The following is a 6,000-nucleotide window of genomic DNA, read 5'->3' as shown; positions in this document are numbered from 1 at the left end:
CAAAGTCACACTTGTCGGGATTGAGACGAAGATTGGCTTCTCTCAACCGTCGGAATACTTCTCTTAAATTCTCCAGGTGCTCCTCGAAAGTTTCCCCCAGGACAACTATATCGTCCAGGTAAGCGAACGCCTCCGGTTCCATTTCTGGGCCAATGACGGTGTCTAGGAATCTCTGGAAGGTGGCTGGGCTTGCATGCAAACCGAACGGCATCACGGTGAACTGGAACAGTCCTCTTCCGGGGACGGTAAATGCAGTAATCGGACGACTCTCTTTGGTTAATGGTATTTGCCAGTATCCTTGTTTTAGGTCCAGCGTGGAGATGTACTTCGCTTTTCGGAGTTTATCCAGAATCCCAGAAATGTACGGCAACGGGTATGCATCTTTCACAGACACTTGGTTAACAGCACGGAAGTCGATGCAAAAACGGTATTTTCCGTCTTTCTTCTTGACCAATACAACAGGTGAACTCCACGGTGACTTGGAGGGTTCAATCACTCCCTCAGCCAGCATACGGTCCACTTCCTGATTGAAGATCTCCTGCATTTTCGGGTTTAGGGGTCGGTATCGTTGTTTGATCGGTTCGGTGCCCGGTTTCAGTTTGATCTTGTGTTCAATCAGGTCGGTTGTACCATACAGGTCTTCGAACTTCTTTAATTCCTCGGTCAGAAATGCCTCCAGCTCTTGTTTCTGAGATTCCGTCAGTTCCAACAGGTGCTCCTCGGCGGTGTGAACTTCTGCGGTGGTTTCGACGGGAGTCATCGGTTTCGAGATCAGTCGGCCTTCCAGAAAGCACTCGGCGGTACTGAGATTTACGGAAAACTTGAAAGTCGACAGAACATCCATCCCCAGAATAATGCCAACCGGTAAGTTTGGTACCAGTAAGAATTTCAAATCAGGCAGGGTGTAATCGGAAATTTGCACGGTGGTGGCGTACAGTTTCGGTGTGACGGTGGTTTGTCCGTTCGCTATTACTGCGAAACTGTTGTGCATTGTTTGTCCTGTGATTCCTTTACGTTCACACTGATCGGATACGGCCTGACTGCAAAAACTCCTGGTCGCTCCAGTATCTATCAGTGCTCGGAAGTGTTTGCCGGCTATTTTGACCTCTACTAACGGTCGATTGTCATTACAGGTGGTCGGTGCCAGTGGAGTCAAGATTCCGGGAGATGTGGTCGACTCCGTCTCCAATTTCCCCTTCAGTTTTCCGAACACGGGCAGTCTCGTGAGAGAATGTTCTCCCTTTGGCATCGAGAACAGAAAATTTTCGGTGGCCTGCGACATTCTCGACGCATGTGGCCATATCCACCACATCGGAAACACTGTGTCTGGAAGGACACTCTCCTCCCTGATGATGATTCGGTCCGGTCAGCCTGGCTATTTTCGTCTCGACTGGGGGGTTGCGGTGTTGAAGTTCCGGATCTACCTTCGGACCTGTCTCCAGGAGTCGGACGGTGTGATTCCTGCTGCTGGACTATTGACTCTCTGGATCTGGGTGGCTTTGGACGGCTTTTCCCCGACGGGGAAAGTCGTGTCTGGTTGGCTGGTGTCGGCGTGACTGATTCCCTGTGATCAGTTGTTTGGTGAACCTGTTCTCCGGTATCACAGAAAAACTCGCCTGATATCGGTTCAGCTGACGGGGAGTGTACGTCAGGTGAGGTTCTTCCACGAAACCTGGCTTCGAGGGTGGCCGGGTGTACTGGCTCATCTGCCACTGGACCAGTTCAAAAACCTTTCCCTTACGAAGAAGTTCATCATATGTATTGGTCTCCTGAAAGGCCAAGGCCTGCTGTTAGGGCGGAATCAACCTCTGTCGGATAAGCCGGATCTGCTCCACCTCGGATGGTTTTGTATAGGTGAGTTTCTGGAATAAGTTCTGCATCCGGGTAACATACAAAAGCAGCTTTTCTTCAGGTCCTTGTGTTCGTCTTTTTATTTCCTCCAACAGATTCTCCTCATAGTTGACAGGCAGAAATGCTTCTTTCCAGTCCTCGAAAGTACCTCTCCTGGGAATGAACCAATCCCTTGCATCCTTTCGTAGTAATCCATAAACTGATTCAAAAACTTCTTTCAGGGATACTTTACGGGATTCGGCCAGCCTCTCCACTTCTTCAAGAAATCCGGTCACACTTCCAGTGCCATCAAAGGAAAGGTTCCACTTGTGTACCGGGACAGTTGGTACTGTTGACCGGGACTCCGGCTCCGATCCGGCAGGTGCCGCGACAACTGGCCGGTCAGGATTCATCCAAGGTGCAGGTAAGTTTGGGAAAGACACCCTTCGTGTAGGATTAATCCATCTACCCTGTGTCGGACCCTCAGGTGTTGTTGTCCCACAGTCCTGTGACTGTGTGAGAGGTATCGCTGGTAATTGTCGCAGTAATGCTCTACATGTCTGTCTTGTCTCATTCATGACCTCTTCTTATGTTGGATTCCTTACAGGTGCACCAGTACGTGAGACCCTGACCACTACAGGAGGATCGACGCCATCTCCCAAGTCGATCAGTGATGTCTCAACCCTTGACATCCTCTCCGGCTGGATCGGTGACACTCCAGGTGAACTGGGCACCTCCACATCTAAAAGAGACCTCTGATCTCGGTTGGATGGCTGCGGCTGTTCAGGATTACTCTTCTTACGCAGCTCCTTCAGTGCTTCTAACGCCTTATCTGAAGTCGCTTTCATTTGTTCAATTAGCTGTAACTGTGTTGTGTCTGCAGTGACAATTAAGTCCAGCCTTCCTTGAATGTGATTTAATCTGGTGTAAATTCGCGAGAATTCGTTAGCCGCATTCTCATGATTGAAGTTCTGAAGGGATTCCACCAAATCGGTGAGTTTATTTTGGCAAATCTCAATCTCCGAGGCAGGATTCAATGATGTTGGGGGTAGTAGAGGTTCATTAGAGTGAAGTACTTGTCGTAGCAGACTCCGTTTAGTCATCACAGTACCCGGTATGGATTGTCCTCTCAGTTGTTATTCGTATGTAAGTTCATCACTGAGTAACCGGTTCACATCCATGATCGACATATTATATTCAACTTAGTCCGATTCAGAACGCACCAATATTTCACACTCGGTATGTCTTTCACAATCCGTTTAAGTTCCAAGTCCGACCCGGTAAGTTAATCGTTAGCCAACCTATTCGAAGTGGGTATCGGTGTGTTAAAAAATCGAGGGTGTTATGATTTTTAATTAAAGAGTAGTGGACTGTATTAAAAGATAATTGAGTTAGAGATGGTATAAAAACATTTATTAAGAATCATTCACAACCATAAAATGAATATGTCACCTGCATGAAGCTAATACAGTAAAAAGCAACTAATATTAACAACATCTATAAACTCAGAGAGATAATATCCAATTAAAAACAAGAGATGGTCTAGAGCAGTTCAAATGAGAAGTCACTTGATGTCAGACTTAGACGTTGAGGAGTTCAATAAATTCAATATCAACACAACGGTTACACAGTGATAGGGCAATCAATTGAAAATTGATTGCGAGAGCCTCCTTTTTCTATCAGAAAACGCGAAGGTTAGAATATTGAATTTTAAAGAGAAGACGCGAGAGTACAGAGAAATAGGCCCGAGGTGAAACTGCAATGTCTAAGTCTGATCATCAACGAGAAATCGATACATTAAATTTGAGTAGATCAATAATGTTAATGTAAGTATGAGCAGAACAAGAGTAGCACAAGTTAAATGAGAAGCACAGAATTAATGAATTTGAGAAGCACTAGAATATTAAAAATAATATGAAAAGGGCAATAAATTCTAATTAAATGAGAAGTTCGATAATAATTCATTAAATGAAAAGGACAATCATAATTAATATGAGAAGAACAAAGTATAATTCATATACATTGAGATGATCTTGAAGAGTGCAAAAATTTATCAATGAATTCAGCATTTACAGAGACGAACTGCTTACAAGTAAGCACGATTAGAACGTTCATCAGAAAAATAGAAGAAACAATTGATAAATTAAGAGAAGTCATGAGAGTACTGAGTTGAATAAATCTCTAATCGTAGATTTTGAGATGTGCTGAAGGCTGAGAAAACTAACATGCATGTTGAGTCCGATGAATGAATATAGAAGAGAAACAATGAGAGTACATATTATAAAGAGTAGACCATACCAAGTGAGTAGACATGAGTGTTCGAGCAGACTTTCCAGGGTGGAGCCTAGGTCGAGGTGTATCGAGCATTATCATTGATCGCTTAACGAAAGTTGAGGTGTTCATCCTGTTCTGAAGAAAACAGCTACATCCAGGGTCCACCCTGGAGAAGATGAGGATTCATTCATCTGAAACACAACACCATGAATTAGTCATATGTATAACGAGGTGATCATAAGAGTTGTCTTAAAAATGATTAAACTGATTCTAATAATAAGGAATATTATGAGCAGACAATGAATCAATAATCATTTTTATTGAGATGGACTTGAGAAGTTTCAATCCTGGTGCTACATACCCATTTTCATGTGAGAAGATCTAGAGAAGTCTGAAAATCTATATAAATTATGAAATATAATAAAATATAAGTTCTGAGAAGACAATAGTTCGAGTTGAGTTGAGTAGACGATTCAGTTGAGCAGTACTAGCAAGGATTCGGAATCTATTTCTAGATTCTGAATCTCTTGCACGTGGACTAATTTCTTTAGAATGAAATTATCATGAAAATGGTGTAATTTATAATTTTGAGCATTCTGAGTGTACTTTACCTTATGAGATGAACAATTTAGCACCAGGATTGATGCGAGATGATTTGAAAATTGAGAACAACTAAAAGAGGTGAACTTAAATGAGGTGTTACAAAATCACATTGATAGCAGCGCGAAGTCAATTCAACGGAGCTAACAAAGAGAATCTTAAGAAAAATATGTAAATGTGTGGTTTTTCACTCCTGAAAAACACTGAAAGTGGGGCCGCTGCGTCGTTCAACCAGCGCACCGCCGAATCGGAGTACCATACGCGGCCACCGGAGCTGGTCAGGAGCGTAGACTAGAGAGAGGTCGGAGGAGGGCTTCGCTCAATTTTTAACATTCCGCCCGCCATAACTAACAGCGTTAGTTATCGAGATGACTAGAGAGGTTGAAATTCCTTCTTGGTTGCTTCTGGAGAGGAGACTGGCAGAATTGCAAGCTTCGAGATCGGTCTAGTTAGAGTGGACGTGGAGGTCTTGAGGGGACCCTGGGTGCATGGTCATTACTCGCCCTAATGGCCACTTACAAGGAGGTAATCGCTCGTCAGTGATGAGAAAGGGACGAGATGGTCTGAGACGTTGTTCTGGTAATTGTCCCATGAGTTGTTGAGCTCTTGTACCTCGTTGCCTTGCACATATAACACACTTCAGGATGTGGGATTTCACTGGGGCTCTTCTTCCAATGATCCAATATTGTTGTCGGATGGTGGACGGTGTGAGTTGTGTACCTCCATGGAGTGTTTGTTTGTGAGCAGAATCTATAATCAGAGAAGTCAATTGAGAAGCTCGAGGAATTGTTGCAGGATGCTTGCTATCTGGGTCTAATAGAGCGTTGGTGATTCGTCCGCCTACACGAATGACACCTTCATGGTCGATGAACGCAGTGAGTCTACTGAACACATGTGAGGATGACAGAGCAGTACCATTTTGAAGAGCCTTGAGTTCTTGAGGAAAATACACTTGTTGAGTAGCCTTGATCCAATAGATCCTTGATTTTTCCAAGTCAGTTGAGGTGAGCGGAGTTGAGAAGTTCAGAGTTGAGGAGTGTCTGAGTCGGGCGAGGACTCTCAAACAGAGAGAGGTGATTCTTAACAGTTTATTGAGAGAAGAATACCTGTATATAAGATCCCACGAGTAGTCTTGAGTTACGGCCGTGAGGAGGTTCTTGGTGGGTCTTGCTTCAGATTCGGGGTCAATTGTCGTTGCCGGCTGACGATTGGGCCAGGAATCTGGTGACTTGGAAATCCATGGTGGTCCCGTCCACCATAGAGTGCTGTTCAGTAGTTGAGATGACGAGAAGCCAC

This window comes from Coccinella septempunctata, chromosome 5 (genome assembly GCF_907165205.1).
Source record: "Coccinella septempunctata chromosome 5, icCocSept1.1, whole genome shotgun sequence".
Classification (NCBI taxonomy): domain Eukaryota; kingdom Metazoa; phylum Arthropoda; class Insecta; order Coleoptera; family Coccinellidae; genus Coccinella; species Coccinella septempunctata.
This window is presented reverse-complemented; position numbering follows the sequence as displayed.